Source organism: Tursiops truncatus, chromosome 9 (genome assembly GCF_011762595.2).
Source record: "Tursiops truncatus isolate mTurTru1 chromosome 9, mTurTru1.mat.Y, whole genome shotgun sequence".
NCBI classification, from domain to species: domain Eukaryota; kingdom Metazoa; phylum Chordata; class Mammalia; order Artiodactyla; family Delphinidae; genus Tursiops; species Tursiops truncatus.
This window is the reverse complement of record NC_047042.1, coordinates 44,011,945-44,036,271: the sequence shown is the minus strand read 5'-3', so window position 1 is coordinate 44,036,271 and position 24,327 is coordinate 44,011,945. Positions and strand designations below refer to the sequence as shown.

The window sequence follows — 24,327 nt, the reverse complement described above, 5'->3', positions numbered from 1 at the left end:
AAAAGGTGATTTTCTAATTCCATCATTCCTTCTACATTTATTAGTGCATTTTCTACTAAAGTTTTCCCTTCTTCCTTATTTATTTGTTTACTTGTTTGTTTATATCAGTGTAGCTCATGGATCTTTACTTTATTCAATAGTATTAAATTTACTATTATTATTTATTTAAATTAGTTTAATGATTACATCATCCCAGATTGGCCAATGGGAGTCCCTTAAAGCTGGTTCCTCTGTCATTCTGACATGTCCCTATCATTCTTTAAACACATTCTTACTTTGGGGCATAACAAGGTGTTCTAGTTCTTTACCTGCCCCAATCCTGAATTCAGCCATTTCTCCACGGAGCTCTATATACCTCATTCCCTACTTTCTTTCAGTGGAGAATTTGGGTATATAGAAACCTAGATCTTGGCTGTAGGTATGCTCACTGCTACTGGAGTGAAATTGCTTCAAGGCCTTCTCAGAGGACAGAGCTGGGGAATGTTTATACATACATATAAACAAATATGTGCATATACACATGCACTCATGTGTACAATACACATTATAATCCATGCAGACTTATATCCAGTTACATACATATTTCTGTGTATATGTATGTTCATGTATGTGTTAGAACCCATGAGTTCACACCTATACCTCCAATTTCAGTCCAATAATGCAGAGTTCATTCTATTTTTTCTTTTACCCTGATTGTAGCTTCCTTCTCTCGAAGTGCAAAACCTGACTGCTCAATCCTAGAACATACAAAAAATGACTTCAGAATTGCTAACCTACGCTTCTGCAGAAAGAGAGGTCTGCTAACCAGAGTTCAACATTTACTTAGAGTTATTATGTTTTTAGCCTGAGAGCATGTTGTCATACTACTGCATTCAAAGCTACTTGGGTTTGCTTCCCCCCACCTTCTTCAGTGTGATTATATTATTTATATGAAATATAATTTTTTTCTTATCCTCTGTTTGATCAAATCTATTTTTATCTTTCAGAGATGTTTTACAGTTCTCCTTATAAAGACGTTACATATTTCATGTTAAATTTATTCTTAAATATTTTATCTTCTTTATTGTTATTGTAAATACTTTTCTCTACCTTTGTATATTCTTTTATAGCTTGCTGATTTCTGAAATCTCTTATTTATTTATTTTTAAATATAAATTTATTTATTTATTTATTTTTGGCTGCATTGGGTCTTTGTTGCTGCGGGCTTTCTCTAGTTGCGGCGAGCCGGGGCTACTCTTCGTTGCGGTGAGCAGGCTTCTTATTGCGGTGGCTTCTCTTGTTGCAGAGCACAGGCTCTAGGCGCGCAGGCTTGAGTAGCTGTGGCACGCGGGCTTCAGTAGCGTGGCTCGTGGGCTCTAGAGCTCAGGCTCAGTAGTTGTGGCGCACGGGCTTAGTTGCTCTGCGGCATGTGGGATCTTCCTGGACCAGGGCTCGAACCCATGTCCCCTGCATTAGCAGGCAGATTCTTAACCACTGCGCCACCAGGGAAGCCCATGAAATCTCTTATTTTGTTTGGTTTTACCATTGGTTTTTTAGGGTTTCCTAGGTCCATAATTATATCATCTTCAAATACAGATAGTTTCACTTTTCCAATTCTTATGTTGCTAATTGGTTTCTCATGCCTACTTGTACCAGCTAATATTTCTAGTACATTGTTGAATGGTAGTAAGACAATTGGTAACCTTGTTTTGCATCCAGTCTTAGTGGAAATAGTGCTAGTGTTTCTGCATTAAGCTGGCTTTAAAACTAATGCATGTTTGTACTTGATCATAAAACTATATGTTTTCAGAAAATATCCATCAATTCCTTTTCCTTGAGTGACTTTAACAGGAATGAGTGTTGAATATTGTAAAAGATTTTCAGAATCTATAATTATATGATTTTCTTCTTCAGATCTATTAACCAGGCCATTAAATTAATTGATTTCCTCATAATGAGCCATCCTTGTATTCCTGGGATAAATCCCACCTGGTCATGGTGTATTATTTTATTCATGTAGTATCAGATTCTATTCTCTAATATTTTATTTAGAAATTTTACATTAATATTCATAAGTGATACTGATCTATAATTTTTTGTACTGTTTCTATCAGGTTTAGTTATTGAAATTATACTTGCATAGTAAAAACAATTCAGAAAATTTCCTTCATTTACAATACTCTTGAACAATTTATGGAGCACTTACGGACTATTTGGTCTTTGAAGGTTTGGCATAATTTCCCTGTAAAATCTTCTGGTCCTGGTGCTTTTCTTGTGGGGTAGTTCCTTGATAACTTTTTCTATTTCTTCTAAGGAATTTTTCTGTATAAGCTATATCAAATGAGATCAATTTTGGTAAACTAATTTCCTAGGAAATCATCCATTTCACTTAGGTTTTCAACTTTGCAGAAAGGTCTGAAACTCAGTTCTTATATTTCTAAATTCTTCTTATTCCAATAATTATCTCCCTTTGTGTATGTGTGCATTCTCCCTTTTTTCTTGACTTAGCTAGTGGCTTATCTAATTAATTTATTCATTAGATTTACTGTTTTTCTGTTCTCTACCTCAATTTCTATGTTATCTTTATGATTTCCTTCCTTTTGCTTTATTCTAGTTTACTTCTTATTCGTTTTCTAGCTTTGTAAATTGAGAATTTATTTATTGCCATCTTTAACTTTTATTCAGTGTTTAAGGCTTTGAATATTCCTTTGATCATTGCTTTATATGTATCCCACAGATTCTGGTATGTGGTAGTTTTCATTATTATTTTCCAGAAATTTAATTTACATAGGATCTTTTTTTGGTGAATGTTTCCTGTGCACTTAAGAAGAAGGTGTATTTTCTATTGTCTGAGTATAAAGTGTAATATATATCCTTATTGATTATGCTGTTTAAATCTTCAGTATCTTTACTTTGTTTTTACTTGATTTGTCTTACGCTGAGAGTACTATGCTAAATTTTTTTATTAGTAGGTGTTTTTTATTCTGTGTATCCCTTTCATGTCTTGTAAATTTTGCTTTATAAAAGTGGCTGCTGAATAATTTAGTACATAATCTAAATGACATAAATGTTTTATCTCCATTGTGAATTGTGGCTTTTAGCATTAAAAAGTGGGGTTTTTTTTACACATAAAAGGCTTTTAAAACTTATACTTATATCAATATTGCTATATCTGCTTTCTTATTATTTCCACTTGCTTGGTATATCTTTGCTTATCCCTTTATTTTTAGCCTTTCTTAATAATTTTATTTTGGATACAGCATATAGTCGAGTCTTTCTTGGTGTGTCCCATGGAAAATCTTTTCTTTTTTTAGGTGAGTTAAGCCCATTTACATTTATTGATAAGGCTGATATGTTTGGCCTCAACTCTGTCATATTTTGGTTCATATTAGTATGGGAATTACATTCTATGTTTTATTTCTCTATTGTTTTATTAGTCCTTTAATTTGATTTTTTTTTTTTGAGTTTAGTGGCACTATTCTGTATGCTTCTGTAATGGTGAATACATGACATTAAACATTTGTTAAAGCCCATATAATCTGTAACACAAAGGGCTAACTCTAATGTAAACTATAGACTTTGGTTGATAATGTGTCAATGTTGGTTCATTGATTATAACAACTATATCACACTGATATGGGATATTGATGGTGAGGGAGGGGTATGTGAAAACTATGTATTTTTGGTTCAATTTTGCTGTGAACATACACATGGGCATTTAAAAAAGTATGTACCTGGGACTTCCCTGGTGGCGCAGTGGTTAAGAATCTGCCTGCCAATGCAGGGGACACAGGTTCGAGCCCTGGTCCGGGAAGATCCCACATGTCACAGTGCAACTAAGCCTGTGCACCACAACTACTGAGCCTGCGCTCTAGAGCCCGCGAGCCACAACTACTGAGCCTGAGTGTCACAACTACCGAGCCCGCACGCCTAGAGCTGATGCTCCACAACAAGAGAAGCCATGGCAATGAGAAGCCTGCACACCGCAACAAAGAGTAGCCCCCGTTTGCTGCAACTAGAGAAAGCCCGTGTGCAGCAACGAAGACCCAACACAGCCAAAAATAGGTTAATTAATTAATTAATCAATTAAAAAGTATGTACCTGTGGGAAGGGTGAAAACAACAAAGATGGTAAAGATGAAAAAAATGATAAAAACTATGTTTCAGACTCCTTAAAAAATTATATGTCTACCATTTGCCAACCACATTAAAAGAAAAGAAGAACAAAAACAAAGTCTTCCTACTCGAATTGAGCATGAACCAACACTGTAGAGAGATTTATAACTGAAGGCCACTGTCACTTCACCAGCCAACTGAGTGGCATTTCACACTGAAAAGCTAGAGAGTTGTGTCCACTTGGCACATGGTGGCAGGTATGTTCCAATCCAGTCTTTCTCTACATTGGGCTCTAAAAAACATTCCTTTACAGTCTATCGCAGTATTTAAATATGGTTTTAAGTTGTGCCAAAATATGTATCATCAACTGTGTTCTCCATTAGGTGTTGGGAAAGAGTAAAGTCATGATAATAAAGGCATTTGAACCATTGTTCATGCTTCTTGAGTAAACCCAGTCCCTACTTTACCAGCTCAGAACTGAGAAGCTGTGCTCTTTAAGGAATCAATGTGAGGAGTGCAACTCTCAACGTCACGTCTCTCACTTTTTCCTCCTCTTGGCTTTTTGCTACTAAAATCAATTAACTTTATACTAGAAAGAAAGCATCATTTTGTCTTATTCCAGGGGAATCCTCCCCCCACCCCGCAGTTAGTTTAATAGATATGCCATTGAACATTACGGAGAAAATGTCATGAAAAAACCACAACTGTTCTTGCCCCCATTTGACAAAGCTTCATCTCAGATGATTTACTAATGAGTCAGTTAAATCCAGCTTTTTAACAGTGCCATACTTCCTTTCAGAACTTTTCCTTTTTGGTTGCTTGTGTGAAACCCAGGCCCAGCAAATATACATCACAGTCCCCTTCCACCCACCCGGCATGGGTGGGTAGTGCCCTGAGCACTATTCACTATTATTTATAAAGTTAGTTGTTCTGAGTTAATACAGCAATATTTTTGTCTCAAATTTTACTTTACCAGGAATTTTTTTGGAGCTATTGATCCATGTGTGTGAAGAAGCAGATATAGTGCAATACAATGGTAACAACGAATGCAAATTCAATACATATAAACTGCAACATATAAAGACCCTGAAGATACAGTTTAGTTGAGATAAACCGCTACCATCTTTTCCTTGATGTACAATGCGATTATGTCCTGATAAACTCAATGTAAGTTGAAAATATCCTAAATCGACAATGCATTCAATACACTTAACCTAGCCTACCTTAACAGCTTAGCCTAGTCTACCTTAAACATGCTCAGAACACGTACATTAGGCTACCATTGGGCAAACTCATCTAACACAAAGCCTATTTTATAATAAAGTGTAAAAGATCTCATGTAATTTATTGAATACTGTATTGCAAATAAAAAACAGAATGGTTATATGGGTCCAGTATGGTTGTAAGTGTCGCGGTTGCTTACCCTCGTGATCCTGTGGCTGTCTGGGAGCTGTGGTCGCTGCCCTGCCCAGCATCATGAGGGAGGATCATACTGACCATCGCTAGGCCAGGAAATATCAAAATTCAAAATCTGAACATGGTTTCTACCGAATCCCTATTGCTTTTGCAGCATTGTAAAGCTGAAAAATCCTAAGTTGAACTATTGTAAGCTGGAGACAGTAGTGAGAAAGTAAAGGGATTCCTGTAAAAACCATGTTAATTAATTTCAATGTCATAATAATATTACATCTCAAATTGGTGAAATGTTAGTGGACCAAATTTTTTACCCTCTCAAATGACTAAATTGCCTATAGTCAATTAAAGGGACCGTTCGGGGGAACACACTGTTCTTTGGGAACGAAGCAGAAGACCAGCCTGTGTATGGTTCCTCAGAGAGGCCTCTGGCGGTGAGCACAAGAGGTAGGCAGGATTCAGAACAGGATTCAGAACAATGACCAAAAAGAAACCACAGAATTTAAGGATAGAAGCAGAGATGGATTTATATGAAACTAAGTAAGCTTGAGTGAGTGTCCCTTTGAAGACCTTACACCTAATTTTGTGGGGGGTTTTCCTAAAGAGAATTCCAAATAAGTATATAAGCCTGGGCTTGTAAAACTTGGACCTGCCCTGAGTGGAAGGTCCTTAGAAATCACTAAGATGGACTGTCTGATTTTGCAGATGAAGAAACTGAGGGTCAGAAAGGACAACTTGATGAGGTCAAAAAGTGGATGTCAATCATTAATTAAAAGTCAGCCTTCTTTGCACAGGGAACTCTACCTAATGCACTGTCATAACCTAAATGGGAGGGAAGTCCAGAAAGGAGGGTATATCTGTAAGTGTAAGGCTGATTCATTTTGTTGTGCAGTGGAGGCTAACACGTTGTAAAGCAACCATACTCCAATAAAAATTAAAAAAAAAAAAAAAAAAAAAGTCAGCCTTCCTGTGTTCCCTGTAGAAAGGATTGCATTGTACTACTTACACGGCAATAACTACCCCGGCCAGGCCCATAGGTTCCTTCGCAGGGAAACTGCCCCACTCACAGCCTCTGCTGAAGGAGCCTGTTTCCTGAGGAGAAGTAGCTTTGTGGTTTACCCTGTGACCCTGCCCCTCACCCCCACCTCCAGGCCATCAACACAGGTGATTGGCCCTGGGGTTGACACCTGACCCAAGGGAGTCATTCCATCTGGGTCAATAACCTGGGAGGTCATCTGGTATAAAAAGCTCTGCTCAAACACAAAAGACTTTGATGAACTAGCCCAGTCAAATTCTCTCTCCTGGAAATCTGAACTGGGGAATATAGAAAGAGACAGACAATTAGCAGTAGACCCAGAGAGTGGCTGTGCAGTCAGCTAGGAAGCTGTGAGCTCTGTCTGCTGAGGGAGAGATGAGATAAGCCAGTTTTCAAACCCCAGGGACCCTCTGGTTCTAGAGTCTTTGAGGTGTAGTTGCATTGCTCTTCCTGAAAGCCCTGGCATGATGGCTCCGGTGGCTGCTTTCTTTCCAGCTTGGTCCTCATAACCCCTAACCCCATGCTGACCACCACCCCTGGGAGAGCACCAGATCCTTGAGCAAAGTGCTGGTTCAGCAAATACTCAACTCCCATGTTTTTGAAAACCTTGATGGCAAAAAGTGGGAAATGACATTCAAAGTGAGGTCTGAATTCATCTTTGAGGAGAAATTGCTCCTTTGTCCTTGAGGAAAGCACTTTAGTAGGTCTTTGATTATTCAGAAGCAAGAACATATTCTGGAAAGGAAGCAGAAGGGAGAGAGAAGGAGCTAAAGTACTCTGCATTATAAAGTAAGTGCTAATCTTCCTGGTGGATGGATTACGTCTCTAACACAGCTTCCCCTTAAGCAAGTAAGACTTTTCTCTGAGAACCTCAGCGGGAGGCAAGATGGGGCCCTGGCGCTCCCAAGTGGGAGAGTGAAGCTGTCTCTGTGACATGGGGTCCCGCTGGGTCTGTCCTGGCGCTCCCAAGTGGGAGAGTGAAGCTATCTCTGTGACATGGGGTCCCACTGGGTCTGGAGGAGAGGCATCCTCCTGAAGTGGACTCTGAAGGTACCTGGTGGATGAATTCCATCAGGAGTCACACATCTGCATTATAATTCTCTTCCGTTACAGGACAAGGGAGGACCTGCAGAAAGTGCCTGGCAGACTAGAGGCTGACAGCTGACTAAGGACACAAGTGTCAGCCACAGCAGACTGGAGGAACACAGCATTCCTATGGAATTCCCGAGGATGCTTGGGCTGGGACTCCTGGGAAAGTCCTGTACCTCCAGGAAAAATGGGAAAAGGGTTTGGAGCACCATTATTGGACTGTTAAAGTGCAGCATGACCACTATATTTGGGAAGTGAATGAGACATCTGGGTTTCACATGGTTTCAAAGAACCTCATGAACATGGTAAGTAATTAAAATCACCATTTAGTGTCATCTATAACAACAAAGGAAGAGTTTTTAGGTATGAATAAATGCATGTATATATAAAGAATAGGTATATGCATATCCTTTTTTTTTTTTTTAAGAAGCATCAGAGAATTGATTCAAACAGAATTAAACAATTAGGAAACATTAATTCACACCCTAGAGGTAGGATAGCCTCCAAAATTGGCTCTGGAAGTCCTAAAGGACTGAAATTCTTTCCAATTTCCTGTGTTACCATTCTCAGCCTATTGCCTTTAAGGGTGCCAGTAGCTGGGGCACCCTTCATGGTCCCAAGAAGGCTGAGGCAGTTCCAGGGGCCACATCCAGACATGACAATATCCAGGTAAGCACAAGGAGTGGTCTTTTATTTTTTGGCCACACCACACAGCTTGAGGGATTTTAGTTGCTCAGCCAGGGATTGAACCTTGGCCTTCGACAATGAAAGCAGAGTTCTAACCCCTGGACTGCCAAGGAATTCCCAGGAGTGATCTTTTTCTGAGTATCCTTCTTAGGAGCAAGGATATTTTTCACAGAAGCCTTCTTACCAACCTGATCAACTTCCTCTCACTAGCCAGAATTGGGTAAGCTACAAATTCTTAAAAACCATTTAGTGTCTGGGCTTCCCTGGTGGCGTAGTGCTTGAGAGTCCGCCTGCCGATGCAGGGGACACGGGTTCGTGCCCCGGTCCGGGAAGATCCCACATTCCGCGGAGCGGCTGGGCCCGTGAGCCATGGCCGCTGAGCCTGTGTGTCCGGAGCCTGTGCTCCGCAACAGGAGAGGCCACAACAGTGAGAGGCCTGCGTACCGCAAAAAAACAACAACAACAACCAAAAAAACCCATTTAGTGTCAAAGAGAGTGAAATTATCAAGACCGTCTTCGACCAGTGGTTCCCAAGCTTGTGCATACATCCTGGAGGAGCTTATTAAAACACAGGTTGCTGGGCCCCACCCCCAGAATTTCCGATTCAACGGGTCAGAGGTAGGGCTCAAGAATTTGCATTTCTAACAAGTTCCTAGGTGATGCTGATACAGCTGTTTGGGGACCACACTTTGAGAACTACTGTCTTAAGACCAACCATTTGGAGTAAAATGGATGTTGGGGCATCAACCAAAAATGTCTGCCAAAAGAGATAACTTTGTCAGAAGAATATTTTGTATATTCTGGAATGAAATATTTCTAAGAATTTTCTTTTGAAAACTGAAGTTTCCGTAAGTTATGTATGTGACAAACAATACTGATTGTGGTCTACCACAAGCCAAAATATGGAAGTAGAACACAAGCTAATGGCCTATGGCAGAAAATGTGGTTTGAGCAAATGTCACCCATTGCCACAAACATCCACCCATCCTGCCCTGCACACTGTGCTACCCCACACCCCTTCCCTTGCATACTTCTATTCTCTTTTCCAAGGCTGAGCCTGTAGCGGTATCAACCGCCTACTTGCTGAATTGACACTGATCTCAGTTTTTCTCTTGGCAGAGGAGACAATACGAGCAAAGGAATGAGAATAAGAAACAGCTCATTGTTTGGAGGAAACTAAGCACCTTGATGTTTTTGCAGCATAAGATATGAGGCTGGAATTGGTGTGAGGTAAGGCCCTAGATTGGGACAAGAGCAAAACCACAGTGGGCTTTGTGGGATGTTGAGGAGCTTGAACTCAATACTATGGCCTCAGCAGCCACTGAGCAAAGACGTGATGTGGTTGGATTTGGTTTTGTTTAGATCACACTGGGTAGTGTGGAAGGCAGACGTGAAGCAGGGAGGCATGGTAAAAACTAGTAGTCCAGGAGAGCTCGAAGGAGAGACAAAATGGTAGGCTTACAGAAAACACGGATCTGGGAAATATTTAGAAGGTCAAAATCTACAAATCTGGTGATCTGTTAGCCATAGAAAGTACAAGAAAATGAGGCATTCAGATATTCCTTAGGTTTTTAACCTCAGTGAGAATAAAGAAGTGAGCTGTTATGGGTAAGGTGATGGGGTAGTGATACAGGGGAACAAGGAGATGAAATCAGTTTTAGATGCCCTGTATTTATGTTCTGGCCCATCTCCTCATGAACGTATAGATGCTCCACTGGTAGTTAGGCATATTAGGATGGGTTTGAGAGAGAGGGCTAGATGAGAGAGAAAGATATCAGAGTCACCTGTAGTTGAATCAGGAGCACAAGTAGATCACCCAGGAAAATCATGAAGGTTAAAAAGAATATTTAGCCAAAAACAGGACCCTGGAAAGGCCAACATTAACATGGTAGGCAAAGGAGGAGAGAGCAATGAAAGAGAGCAAAGGGAGGAGGAAGGCTAGGGTATAGAGTTTCAGAAAGCCAAGGTCATAGCGTTTGAGGCAGGAAGGAGTAGTCAACATTGTAAAATACTGTAGAGAAGAGGGTCCTTAAGATAAGGCCTGAAAACTGTTTATAGGATTTGGAATGGGGAAGTCATAAGAGATTTCAGGAGAGCAGCTGGGCTGAATTACAAGGCAGTGAAAAAGTGGAGACTTTTGTTCTTGTTGTTGAGGGTTTTGATGGGAAGGGCATGGTAAGAAAGCAGATAGCACTCACTGAAGTAGGGGGCATGGTCATAAATTGAGGAGGATTATGAAGGTTCGGGATAGTCAGGAGAGGAAACTGTTCTTTAGGTGTTTTGGGAGGGTTGGCACTGTACTTGAGCCTCTTTCATTTTTCAGAGCATTTTGGTAACCACAAACCCAGGAAATAATATATATTTTAAATGAGTATGCCACTGGGTCTCAGGATTTGTGTAATGCTTAAACGAATAGATATAGGTGCATGTGGCAGAGTGCATTTTGCAAAAATGGCCACAGTACTATTTCCAGTCACACATGGAAGAGGCTTTGTAACTAACTGCCTTAATGAATAGAAGGCAGAAGTGACGCTGTATGACTTCTAAGGCAAAAGGCAATGCAGCTTCCAGCTGGCTCTTTATCTGGGGATGCTACCATGCTGTGAGGAAGGCCCAAACCGCCCACTTGTCTGATGCTTGATGCTGGTTGCTGGCTGGGTTCTAAGGGCAAGCATCCTGAGAAAAAGAGCCAGTCCAAAGCTGCATTGTCCTTTGCCTTGGAAGTCACAAGGGTCATTTCTGTCCCCTGTCTGAATTCCTGACCCACATAATCTGTGAGCATGATAAATGGATGTTTTATTCTACTAAGTTTTGGAGTAATTTACTCAGCCATAGTAACTGGAACAGCATCCAAATATCCAATCAAGTAAACATGACTATTAGGGAAGAACAAGATATCCTTGTATCCCAGACACAGTCATAAGACATATTGAAAGTTATTGTTCTGATCTCTCTTGAATACAAGATATTTTTATTCACTTCCCAGACTTCAGCTTAAATGTACCCTAAATGTCTATGTCCAAGCCACAACTTTATCCCTAAAGTGGCCTTTATTCAAATACTTTCCTAACCCTAATTTTTTTAAACTCTTTCTGTATTTAGGATAATTAATATTTTATCACATCTAAATAGCTTCCCAGTGTGCTAGCCTATTTTCAAAAGTAGTTTTTTGAGTCTTGATACTACCCTTTCCTACCCCTGAGCAATAATGTAGACACACACACACACACACACACACACACACACCACACACACACACACACACACACACACACACACACCCCACTTATTTTTAAAACAAGCCTTTCCAAATGTCACCAGGCATCAAGAAACGTACAATACCTCTACCTCTGCCACAGAGGAAACCATAAAAAATACTGTGTTTATTCCAAGAAGCACAATTCTGAAATAATACAGGTCAAACTGTGAGGAATTATCTGTAAAGTTTCTAGAATGATAAATCATAAGTATTCTTCAATGTCTCTAATCCACAGAATCTTAAAAAAATAGATGTTGAAATTGTTTTGCCTAAATAACAGAGCTAAAGTATTTTTCAGATCATTAAAGAGTAAAATAATTAAAATCCTCTTAGTAATTTCTAAGAAATAGTTACGCAACATCTAAGAAAGCACGTATACATAAAACTGTATTTTAAAACACTAATCATGGTTTCTGTTTAATTTCTATTTTCCATATTTTAGAGCTCAAATGCAGAAAATGGAGATAATAATACTCTTTAGTTCTTGGGATATTATTTTTTTTCTGTTTTAGATTTTGAGCACATTGACAATTAAAGGGGGAAAAGTACAAGGTTTCCTTATTATCCTAAGAGTAAATACTAAGTATATCAACAGTGCACTCTTCTCTGCCCCACACCGACCTTGACATCACCAGAAACTTCCTGCCTCCAAAATCACCAATCAAATACCATCCTCTTTGATCACAGCTTCCGATCTTCAAGACTCACTTTCTCAGGAACACCCCAGTATAAGAGCTAATAGCCAGGGCTTCATTCTCATTGATGCTTCAAACCCACTGACCTCTGCCCTCACTTTCCTCTTTGTCTAGCTTGGATTGTATGGGCATCATCTCAAACACTCTTTGGCTACTTTGGCACTTCTTGTTTCTACTCATGTCAGAACTTCCTAGAGAACTCCAACCATGGGAGGAACCAACTATGAGCAGAACCGATCTCCTATCTTCTCCATGTCTGTGCCTGCAGCAACATGTGTGCTGCTGAAGAAAAATCAACCACTGGGGCAGAGAGGTATTATCTTGTAACTGCATGAGTAACAATACAGGTATCTCACGCGGTGCCTGTGTGTGAATTAGAACAAGACATCCCTTCCTCAAGACACTTGGCTTCTCTGTCAGAAAGCTGTGGTGGTATCTTGATTTTGCAAGAACAAGGTAATTTACTGGCATCTGCCAGAAACTTGCCATAACAAATGTATAAATCTATGATGTTTATGATGTGAACAGTTCCCCTCTGAGGTATGGCAACCTTGTGCAATGCCTGCACAGCTGTACACAGTGGCCCTGATGACTACCCTCATTCAGGCACTCATGCCAGTAAATGTTTCTTTAGTGAAATATATCATGCCTTTGCCTGTCTTCTTAAACCCAACTCTTCTTTTTTCCCTTTATTCTCAGGGGATATCTATTCCTGATACTTCAAGGAAACTGGAGCTACCATATGGGAACTCCCTAATTTTCCTATTATCATATCCACAATCTTTCCATCATTTACACCCACCCTTTCCCTCTTTCATCTTCCTACCAAGACCAGTCCCTTTGTGTGGGCTCTGTATTCCAATCCTGTCGATTCTTTCATGGAATATGTCATGATTTTAAATTCCATATTCCTCTATATGAAATAGTTACTGCATGCCTATCTCCCTATTAGATCCACCCCCAGGGCAGGGATCATGTCTGTGTGGCTCAGCACTGGATCCCTAGGGCTGTGTACAGAGTAGGGGCTCAAAAGATTTGCCGAATGGGCGAATGCTAACACCTAGAGGCACCTGCTAACTGAAGTATTGCTCTTCCTCTTTCATTACAATGGATTGAATGACAGTATTAATGTAAGCTTGTGAAGAGTAAGGCAAGCCAGCTTGTCCAATTTATGTAAAATAGTACCATGTCATGAGATGGCCAGATAGCCAGGAAATGCCTTGGGGGAATGTTACATGTTGATATCTACACGTTTATACCTATTACTTACATAAATCTATGATTTGTTTTTCTTGAAATTGCTGTCTCTTATTAAGCTGTGTGCCCTCAAGGTTGCCTAGCATCAGTGTGGGAGGAAACTGACACATGTTTGGAGAATGAGTTACACCAAGTGGAGGATGAAAACTTCTAAAGCAGAGCACAAAGAAACCGGGGGATTATTTTGCAACAATGAGGAAGGTGCTGTAAGGTGCTGACTTGGAGGAGAGCTGCTGGATTAAAGTATCCTGCAGAAGTACAGCGCAAACCTAGCCCATGACTTCCAACCGAGGTTTAGTGGTGGAAAGACAGGCAGGAAAAATCTTAGAAGCAGACACACTGCTGGTTTTGAGCATGCATGTGTTGCGTGTGTGCTCTTACACACAGACACACGACACACAGAGACACACACAAACACACACACCATCTCTCCAAAACATGGCAGTATCTCTAGCTTTCCTGTATGAGGGTAGTCATTATAATGCTTGTTTTTTCTTGTTATCTTCCCTAAACGTAAGCAGAGCCTTAGTATCCAGCAGTAACTTCAAGCTTATTTCCTGCTGTCTTCCGGCCAGAAAGTTTGGCTGGTATGACTGGTCTCGAAACCAGCTCTCTACTAAGTCAAGCTGGGGCTGAAAGGGACACTAGATTTGGAGTCAGCAGGAAGGTAGGTCTATGCCCAGTTGTGTCAGGCTCTCTGATGTGACCACGTGTGAACCAAACTCTGGAAATCTCTGCTTCCCTCCTTACAATGCCTCTCTCATAGCACACAGGCTGTGACTTAAAAAGTGGAAGATGAAGAAAATGGAATGCTCAGAGTGTGAGTAGTTATTATTAGAGATCCTTCCTGCATCTGGCTTATGCAATTTTAACTATGATAGAAATACATTTAGTTTAGAATAAAGTGGCAAGTTCTTCCAAATTAGATGGAACTTCATGTCCCCATGAAGTTCTGGGACGATAGAAATCTAGGGAAATGCCGTACATGGACTCTACTACTCATCTGAACACTAAGCCATCACACATATTCTCTCTCTCTGATGAGTGTATGTCTTATCTCCCCAACTAAACTGTATAACTGTTCCAACAGGGTCACTCAATAATTGGTCAGTGAAATCACTGAAGGAAGATCAAAGAATGAAAAGTAAGCCTAGAGTTTCTGCTGACATATAGTCAGTTGATTTATCTTTGAAGTGAGTGCTTTCTTTGTAAGTGTAACTTTTTGCTCCAGAATCAAAGCGAAATGGTAAAAAAAACACACAAATATTGCCACAGAGAAGGGAAACATCTAGGCACCCATGCTGAAATGAATCTTAAAACATCTCCTTTTAAAAACCTGATTCCTTCCTTGAATCAACATTCCCATTAATTTTGTAGCTTCTGTTCTTCATAGAATGGTCAGTCTGTCCCTTTGGGAGACTTTTTCTAGGAGATTGGTGGGAAGGGTACCAGAATTCTGACCAGTGTTTCAAGGAAAAACTCTGCCTTTAGAGAGGGAAGGCCATATGACGTGAAAAGGACAAGGTAGGGCTTGCTGGTCTGATTCACAGGAAGACGATGAGTAACAGCAATGTTGTCAAGTGCTTTTGAGAAAAAGAATTATTCTCTAAATGACAAGGGATTCTCAACTAATGCACGAACAGGTATATAAAAATGCTTGACAGAATACATGAAAAAGGAACATGATTTCTAATTGAAGCAGAGGTTGGAAAAAAACAGTAAAGGCTACCAATTGGAGTCACAAATCTAACACAAGTTCCTCATAGGGTGTACTGGGCCCGATCTAGAGGAAACATGCACATCTCATTATTAAGTGGAAACGATGCAGCCAGATAAGGTTAATGGAGTACTTACCTCTTCGGCTTAAATGTTAAAGGCTTTCCAGATCTCTTCACTAGAAAAACTGCAACTCTCATATGGACAGATACACACTTAGATCTAAAGGGGACACAGCAAGATCATCCATTGGCTCCCACATCTAAAACATCCAAACACGTCTACCTCTTACTGCTTTAAAATCTACAGAAAGGGGGGATGCTTCTCAGCTCCCTTAGGACTCTCCCTACACGAATAATTTCTTCAGGATCTTTATCACCAAGTAGTGCTGCAACCTGGTCTGATAATACAGCCTGAAGAGCTTCAGTTTTACTCTGAGGGAGTGTGGGCCAGCACCGGGTAGACAAAGTGGGCACAGTCATGGAGAACACAGAGGGTTGGGAGACTAACAGATAACCACAGGAGATCCTTAAGCAGAGACGCAGCATGACAAGACCGCTGTTCAGAGAAGCTATAATTTCGGTTCAGTGTGTGTGTGTGTGTGTGTGTGTGTGTGTGTGAGAGGGAGAGAGAGAGAGACAGACAGACAGACAGACAGACAGACAGATACATCTGTTAGGAGATCTTTCATTAAAGCCCCAGGTGATGAAAGTCCAAGACCGGGTGGCCACAATGAGAAGCAAGAGGAAGGGACCAATACAAGGAGACTTTTGACGGGATTCTAAGCAGGATATGATGGCTGACAGGACAAAGGGGATGACACTTGGGAATGAGTCAGGTTTTGAGTTTGGGGCCTAGAAGACTCTGGTAGGGCCAGTCAACAAATGTGGTAAGTTGTAAAAAAATAAAAAACAAAAGGCCTGTCTGGGGAGGAGACTGGAAGTCGAGAGCCGGCAATGTCATGTTGAGTAGTTGGGACACTGTAGTGTGGCCTGTGAGGAGACCTGAGTGTTTCCCCGAAGTTCTCATATATCTTAAGTGAGAAATCAGGCTTCAACAGAGAGAGATCTTGCAGTCCACACTGAGATTGTGGAACTGAAGTCATGAGAGCTGGTCAGGTTGCTTAAAGAATGTGAGCAGGGTGAACAGAGGACCTGATGAAGATTTTGAGGAATTGCCCTGTTAGTCAGTTCGAGACAGAAAAGGCACCAGTCAGCGGGATGAGGGAAGGAGAAAGGAAATGTACCAGAAGAAGCAGAAGAGTGAATAGCTGAGAAGTTAATCATTTCTCCTCTATTTCCGAGACTTTGGGTGTAGTTCCCTGCACTGGTTTGAATCATGTGTGTGTCCACTTTTCTTCCCGACTGTCTGGAAACCTCTTCAGGGTAGGGACCCTGCAACCCTACTCTGTCCCCAGTGTCTATCTGATACACCTCCTCGATAGAGAAGCAGCTACAGAGAAAGCCAAGTGTCAGGGAACAGGTGGAAAGGTAGTAACACTGCTTATTTTGTGTGTGCTTGATTCCTTGGCGACAAGAAAGCAAACAGTGATGAGCTATCGCTTCACATCTACAAGTCCTGCTCTGGACTTGCTCTCCCCTGATCCAGTCTCCCCGATCCTCCCTCCTTTACAAACCCTTCTACCCTGTCCTCTGCTGTTCTAGTCAAGGCAGAAAGAACTCCTTCCCATCTCCTTACCTCTTAATGTTTTAAGGGGAGGCACACAAAAACATCTCATTACAGATTCAGGCTGTATCCTACCCCAAAAGGTAAAGTGGGGTTTTTAATACTGGCCATTTCACAGAATTGTTGAGAAGCCTAGTAAAGTAATGCATGCAAAATTTCTTGGCCCAGGGCCTGGCCCAGGATGTGTTAACCATCACTCCCCTCACAGCTCATCTTGCATATCTAGCACCGAGCACATAGTCATGGCTCAAAAAACAAACGAATAGTTTAAGCTCAGTTATATGAAGCCGCCATCACTCATCACAAAGGCCTCATGTTTGGGTGACTGTAAGCCACCTATACACATTCAAAAACAAGCTCTTCCTAACTACAGATTTCTCTTTTATAAAGAAGATACATGCTTTCATTTGCAGTCAGAAACAGATATTCAGTGTTTTGACAAAAATGTTACAAAACCAGAATGAAGTAGAAATAAGGTTAGAAATATTTTAATCCAATCTGACCCTCCCACCATACTCTGTAGATAAAAATAAATTAAGAAAGCAGGGCAAGTGAAAAGGATTTGCTAAATATTTGAGATAAAGCACAGTGTCGTGTTTGGAGGTGACATGGAGGTAAGTCTCTTTAACGTCTTTGAGAGCCTTTAGCATATCTGAAGGAAAGAAAAATACATCAGAACAAGTACAAAATACTACATTAGAACCATTACAAAGGAGCATATTAACCTAAAAGTGAATTCCTGGAAGTTCTGGGTTTTAAGCCAGGCTTAGGGAAGGGAGTGTCCATAAATTGACAGGAAGGAAGTCAAGGAAGAGACTTCCTCTTTGGATGATACAACCAGGAAGGGCAGGGAAGTAGGATGCTGCACTTGCCACGTGAAGGTTGATAAATACAAAAGGGGTTTTGAGGAGAATCAGAGAGATGAAACTGATGAGGTATAATGTAAAAGGTTCTGAAAGAACACATGGATACAGGAAACTGGATTTAATACAGTTGTCTACTTAAGGCCATTTTAGATTCTTGGACGTAATGCAAGAGTTTCACGAAGATTTAAGCCACAGTTGGGAATACTGGTTGAGTTTCAGCTGGAGATGCTGGGCCCCTTTGCTATGTGTCCAGTTAACCAGTATACCTTCAGGGTTTGTCACACTTTTCTACTTTCTCACTGTTAATTGTTATTTTTCAGGAAACCTGCTGATAGCATTGGCTTCTACTTTTGTAACTGCAGATTTCTTCTCGACTAAAGTGCAGTGTTTCATGTCTGATTTCTTTTTATCACTGTTCCTTTCTATCAATGCAAAAAATCACAAATTTCCTTCACTTTCATGGTCAGTGAGTATAGTGGATGAAAGCCTACATAGCGTATGTTCCAGTTGTGGGAAATTAATCTTTTTTGGAAATAGTCAGTGTGCTTTTCTGTTTGCCTGTCCATGTACCTGACCTTCTCCATTGTCAGCCTGGGGCACAGATCTGCCTGGGATCTGTGGGAGGCTGTTCATTTGGACTGTTACCAGAGAAATACAGAGAGAAAGTGGTACTTTCCAGCTCCTGACAGACCAAATGAGGTTTTCAAGTCTGCAGCAAGATAACAAGTTTGAAATTCACTTTGCTAGGCAATAAAGCACTACACAGTTTTTCTCTCCCACTTTAGTAGGTGGACTTGATCATATTTTTCTTGTGGTTGGAAGGGAGAAAGCCTGCCCATCCTCTCTGGCTGAGCGGTCCATCAGGGAAGTGTGCAGTGACACAGGGGGCCCAACTTTGTTCCAGGGAGGGAAAGCACTGAGGGAAAAACTAAAGGTAGAATGTGGTCTGCCCCACCACCTGCTTGGGAATTTGCAAGACGGTTACCTCTCAAGCCTGTCTGTAATCTAAATAAGGTTAGCTGCATCAAAGTAAAGCAATGAAAGCAGTTGACAATGGAGGGCTGAATTCAGCTCCCTAGTATCTCCCTGGGCTCTCAGGGTGTGGAAAAGAAGAAATCCAGAGGATCTCACATGCCCTGTGGAAGGAAAAGGAAGGTGGTTAAGGGAGCTGATTAGCGTTTTTTCCGGGGAGTGTTCTTGGCTCCAACGGGGGCCAAACTGGAGCCTAACGTAGTCTGAGTTGCCATTAGCGTGATTCATCAGGGGAAGGTGGCTAAGGCTCCTGGAACGTTGCCAGAGCAGAGGAAAGAGACCAGGCGTTAACCCAGCCACGGGCTTCAAGGACACCATCTCCCTTGGCCCCTCCAGGACACAGTCAGCCAATGCCCTCCAGGGCAGGATAAGGGGAGGGGGTGAACTTCTAAAAGAGCATCCCAAAAGGGACTATTTCAACCAGTGCTAACAGGAAGCAGAATTTTGAACGGACTCAACATTTAAACTGAAGCAAGAGAGGCTATTTAACCTCATTTAACTGACAAGTCCAGAAGTCCCCACCACACATGCTCAGAAAGAAGCTGCTTTGGGTCTAGAAAATAAGATGTATGGATACATGTGACAACCCCTTCCCGCCTGGCCTTGCCACATTCAGTGTGACAATGAGGAAGTTACTTAACCTCCTTAAACTTCAGAATCCTCATCCACGAAGAGGAGATCATAGTATCTACCCTCTAGAGAATTCTGGTGAGCATATTCATATAAAATACTTAGAATAGTAGCTGGCACAAGATAAACGTTTAATAATATATTTGCTAATTTTGTCATCATTTCTACCGATACATTCAACCTCAAAGTTTCTGTTGTCCTATTCAAGAGTGTCTGCACGTCTGTCAAGAAATGTCAAAGCACTCTGTTCCTGAAGTTCTTCATTTTTGATTTCACAGCCTCTAACGCATCCCCACAAGCACAGGATGTCATTCTGGGACAAACGAGAAATTCTGTTTTCACACCATCCGTGACTCTTTCTCAACATCTTGGTACTCACTGCAGGAAGTAACTCAAAGCCAGGACGTCATTGCTCATGAACAATGTTAGCTGTAACAAACCACAGAGGCAAACGACGGCAGTGTTGCAGGACCCGGTGCCGGACACTTCTCTGTCTCAGGCTGATCTAGTCCTAAGAGGACAGACCAGCTACAGGCAATAGTCAAGCCACGTGAGCGAGGAAGGATGCAGAGGGGGAGGATTTATTTGTGATGCTGCAGGCTTTTTTTTTTTTTTTTTTTTTTTTTAACGTGCATATCGGGACACTAACAGTGCCAGATTGCTCCTGGGAAATTCCCTGTATTTAACGTGTGTAAATTAATTCTCGGAACTGTTTGCTACATGCTCGCAAAGCAGCATGATCCTGAGTAATCAACTCTAGATATTAACTAACCTGAGGCTCCGTCCCAGCTCTTTCAGTTTTCTGAGTCAACCAGAAGAGCATTAAGGAAAGTTTAGTTGAAACCGGAGAGAGATTTAATTAGCAAGGTTAATATTTTTTTCTTCTTAATTTTTATTTATTTATTTATGGCTGCGTTGGGTCTTTGTTGCTGTGTGCGGGCTTTCATTGTGGCAGCTTCTCTTGTCACAGACCACAGGCCCTAGGCACGTGGGCTTCGGTAGTTGTGGCCCACGGGCTCCAGAGCGCAGGCTCAGTAGTTGTGGCGCACGGGCCTAGGTGCTCCGTGGCACGTGGGATCTTCCCGGACCAGGGCCCGAACCCGTGTCCCCTGCATTGGCAGGCGGACTCTCAACCACTGCGCCACCAGGGAAGCCCAGCAAGGTTAATACTGATTGTAGATGAGCAAAGTAAGTGTATTTGAGTGTCTGTGATATACAAATCTCTAGGCTCTAGGGTTTAAGCAAACATTTATGATGAGTACCAAAAAGCACCATAATGCTTAGGATAGTAGAATTTGGGGGGTTTCATTTAAGTGACTTTTCCATATAATTCAACTTTATTTTTTAAAACAACTTTAAAAATAAGAAATCTTCATACATTCGACACCTGTCTTCAGGGATATCTTGTCTTGTTAAACAGAGCAAAATCACCTTTTTTGATGGGTCACTCATCATTGGAGCATCAGTTATTCCACAGTGGTGTGCTGGGAAAATATGTCTCAAGGTGTGATCCATGGACCCCAGGCAAGGAAATCACCTTGGAAGCTCATTAAAAATCAGACTCAGGACTTCCCTGGTGGCTCAGTGGTTAAGAGTCTGCCTGCCAATGTAGAGGACATGGGTTCGATCCTTGGTCCAGGAAGGTCCCACATGCTGCGGAGCAACAAAGCCCATGTGCCACAACTACTGAGCCTGAGCTCTAGAGCCCGCAAGCCACAACTACTGAGCCCGTGCACCACAACTACTGAAGCCTGTGCGCCTACAGCCTGTGCTCCACGACAAGAGAAGCCACCGCAATGAGAAGCCCGCACACCGCAAGGAAGATTATCCCCCGCTCACTGCAACTAGAGAAAGCCTGCGTGCAGCAACGAAGACCCAACGCAGCCAAAAAAAATCAGACTCTTGGGTCCCACTTCCAGCTTCCTGAATCAGAATCCCTAGGTGGGACCCAGGATTCTCCATGTCCAATTCACTTCTCAGAGGATTCTTATACACAACACAGGCCAGAGAGGCCCTAACTCAGGGTTAGTTGGGTATGTAGGAAAATGTCCTTTACTGAAAATGTGGCAGGAGGCCACCTATCTTTCTGTGCCTATTTGTTGTAGCGTCTCTGTTACTCTTCTCTTATGAGTACTAATCTTTCTGTAGCGTACTGGCTTTAAACCTACAAGCTGATACACAGGATCCTTGGCTGGCTGCTGGCCTTTGTGATGTCAGCTTTCCATCCTTGAGCCTTATACCATGTGTTCAGGCTTGGGGGCTCTAGAAAGTATACTGCTGTGGGATTCAGGCGCCTGGCCCCAAGGAACCCATGTGGAGACACCAGCCATTTTACTGAAAATTGCACTCACAGGATAAGACGGAACGGGAGAAACGCTAAAAGCCAAACACAGAACATGACTAGATGTTCAGAAGGCAGACAGATTGATGGGCTGGCTTGGTGAGAAGTAAAAAAAAATCTGAACAACTCCTTAAGGTACTGGTAAAAATGAGCCCTTGGGATCAGAGAAAATGAGAACAGAAGATGTGGAACGTGCTGGAAGAGGTAGCTGCTACTTTAATGTGAGGCTGGGTCTCTTCCACCACAGAAACATTTTCTCCCACAGCGACTAAGCACTACATAGGGATCCATTTGTTGGATTTGGGAGGAACTCAAGGCAGAGGTGGTGGGAAGATCACTGACTGTGGAGTCAGAGGACTTGGGTCGAACACTGACTCACACATGTGGCTACGGGCAAGTCAGTCAGACCCATGGCGCCTCAGTGGTCTTAGCTGTGAAACAGGACAAAGAATCCATGCCCTCACTGAAGAGTTGTGTAGCTCCAATGAAGTAATGAATATGAAACAGCTTTGTAAACTGAAGACACCTTACAAATATTTAATCAGAAATATCCTGCACTGTATACATATTTAAGTTGCTGCTACATCTTATCTGTAAGACAGAATGCTAAGAAAAACCCTAGGCTGGGAAAAAATTCAAATATGTTAATTATCTTAACATAAATAAACCTATCATATTGTCCAATATGGAGCTTAAATATCTGCTGTGCTTTTGTATCATGAAAACGATAGCTTTAAACAAGAAATGAACAGTACTTTGACTTTTGCACAACTCATATTTAACATTCTCTTGAAATTGGTTGTTCTCATTTTCTTGATGGAAGAATAAGTGAAAAAGTCAATCAAGTCTTCATTTCATTTTCAAAACCCTCTTTCCTAACATCAATTTCTTAATGTCTACTTTACTTACATGATTTATTAGCTGAAATTGCAAAATGGTGGGAGAAATGGGAACATGCCAGGGAGAGAAGAGTGACAAGTAGGTCGATACAGTATACAAGAGGTTTGCCCAAACCTAAAATACACTACAGATGGGAAAGAGGGAGGCTAACTTAGGAAACCTAACCATTGTCTGGCTTCACATCACTACTTTTAGTTGTTATCTTTTCATTATAAAGTGGAAGATGTGCAAACATTTTTTTAAGGCAAAGCTAGTTCTTTCAGCACAGAATTAAAATTAAAAGCAGACGCAGGCCCGGATAATAAGTAGCAATAAATGCTTTTGCTGACATAGCTTCAATTTACAAATCACTGGCTTTTCCTGGCAGCGCTTGGGGAAGGAGGGTGAGGAAGTATCGCCTACACAGCCTGGATGAGGAAGATATGGAAAGCTTTAAAATTAAAGATGTGTTTCAACTTCTTATTCTAAAACACTTGATTTATGGTGACCATGATAAAATTCCAGTGAAACCTGAGTATGCTCTGCAGCCTCTGGAAACGCTGGGAGTGACTATGTCCTTACGCCTTCCCTGTTGTATCTGATTTTGACCTGTATACTTTGTGAGTGGGAGCCCAGTCCATAATGTGTGCACAAAAATATGTGTGGTTTAGAATCTGCATGTATTTCCATCTTTTTCTACACTTGAGCAGCAGAACACCCTTGTGAGAATATGAAAAATAAACTAGGAATAAATAAATAATAGGAAGCCAAAGGGATGTAGGTTGACTTATGGCAATTGATTTTACTTCTTAAGAAGTTTTAATGACAAACATAAATACTCTTGGTTTAGTTTCTAAAACCTGGAAGACTACCAGTAAAAAGGAACTGATAAAATTGCTAGATTTAGAGAAGAGAGTGGGGAGGCGCTATAGGGAAAATTTTTCTCTGAGCCTGTTAAGTAGCATGAATGAGAATTAGAAGTGGATGACGAACACAGAACAAGTCATTGAAGGCAGCAGAAAACCCCCAAGGTAAGAGATCAAATATCAACCTATAGATGCTGCAACCCAACTCAAAGGCCCCAGCATGGGTGGAAAATGTGAAGACAATCCCCTCTGAAATAGCGGTCCTCTCCCCCTTTGATTCATCTTTGGGAAAGGATTTTCTCTAAATTCTCACTTGGTGCAAAACACAGAATTCATTCCTTCTAGGACGCAATTGAGGGGGGATGGAAAAAGTTATTTTTCTACTTCTTCACCTTTTCCCAGTCCCTTGAGGAGAAGCATAGCTGCGTATTCCAGTTCTCTTAGAACAGTGAAGGCTTTTAAAGGAAACTTTCTCATCTTTCTTGATTTTGGTGGTTTTCCCTCGGGCGTTGTTTTTGATCCTTTTATTCCTTGGTGACTTGGCCACCTCACATGACTCTCCCTGCTGACGGCTTTCGAAAATGACTTCACCCTCCAACCTCCTCCATCTGGCTGCCTGTATGATATCACCTTTGGAACTCAGCTTCCCATCTTTGCCTCTAATGCCTGTCTTCTCTCTTCCCTTTATTATTATTAAAAACAAACCAAAAAAACCCTCCTCATTTTTGTCAAATTAGGAGAGTTTTCTGTCATTATCCCTTTCCTTCTACCAAATCTTATC

At 41.4% G+C, this 24,327-nt stretch overlaps 1 protein-coding gene and 1 long non-coding RNA gene across 15 annotated transcripts in view; one reads left to right on the top strand and one right to left on the bottom strand.

Annotated features, from left to right (window-relative positions):
- The window catches only part of LOC109548791 (uncharacterized), a 47,055-nt gene extending 28,858 nt beyond the window's left edge, over window positions 1-18,197 (top strand). Inside the window, exons 3-5 of the long non-coding RNA XR_002174938.3 lie at window positions 7,657-7,937; window positions 9,439-9,549; window positions 12,388-18,197. This is a non-coding gene — a long non-coding RNA (uncharacterized lncRNA). The remainder of the gene's footprint in view (window positions 1-7,656; window positions 7,938-9,438; window positions 9,550-12,387) is intronic.
- ICA1 (islet cell autoantigen 1) overlaps window positions 1-24,327 on the bottom strand; it is a 145,140-nt gene that overhangs the window by 74,511 nt on the left and 46,302 nt on the right. The gene's annotated exons all lie outside the window — the stretch shown is intronic.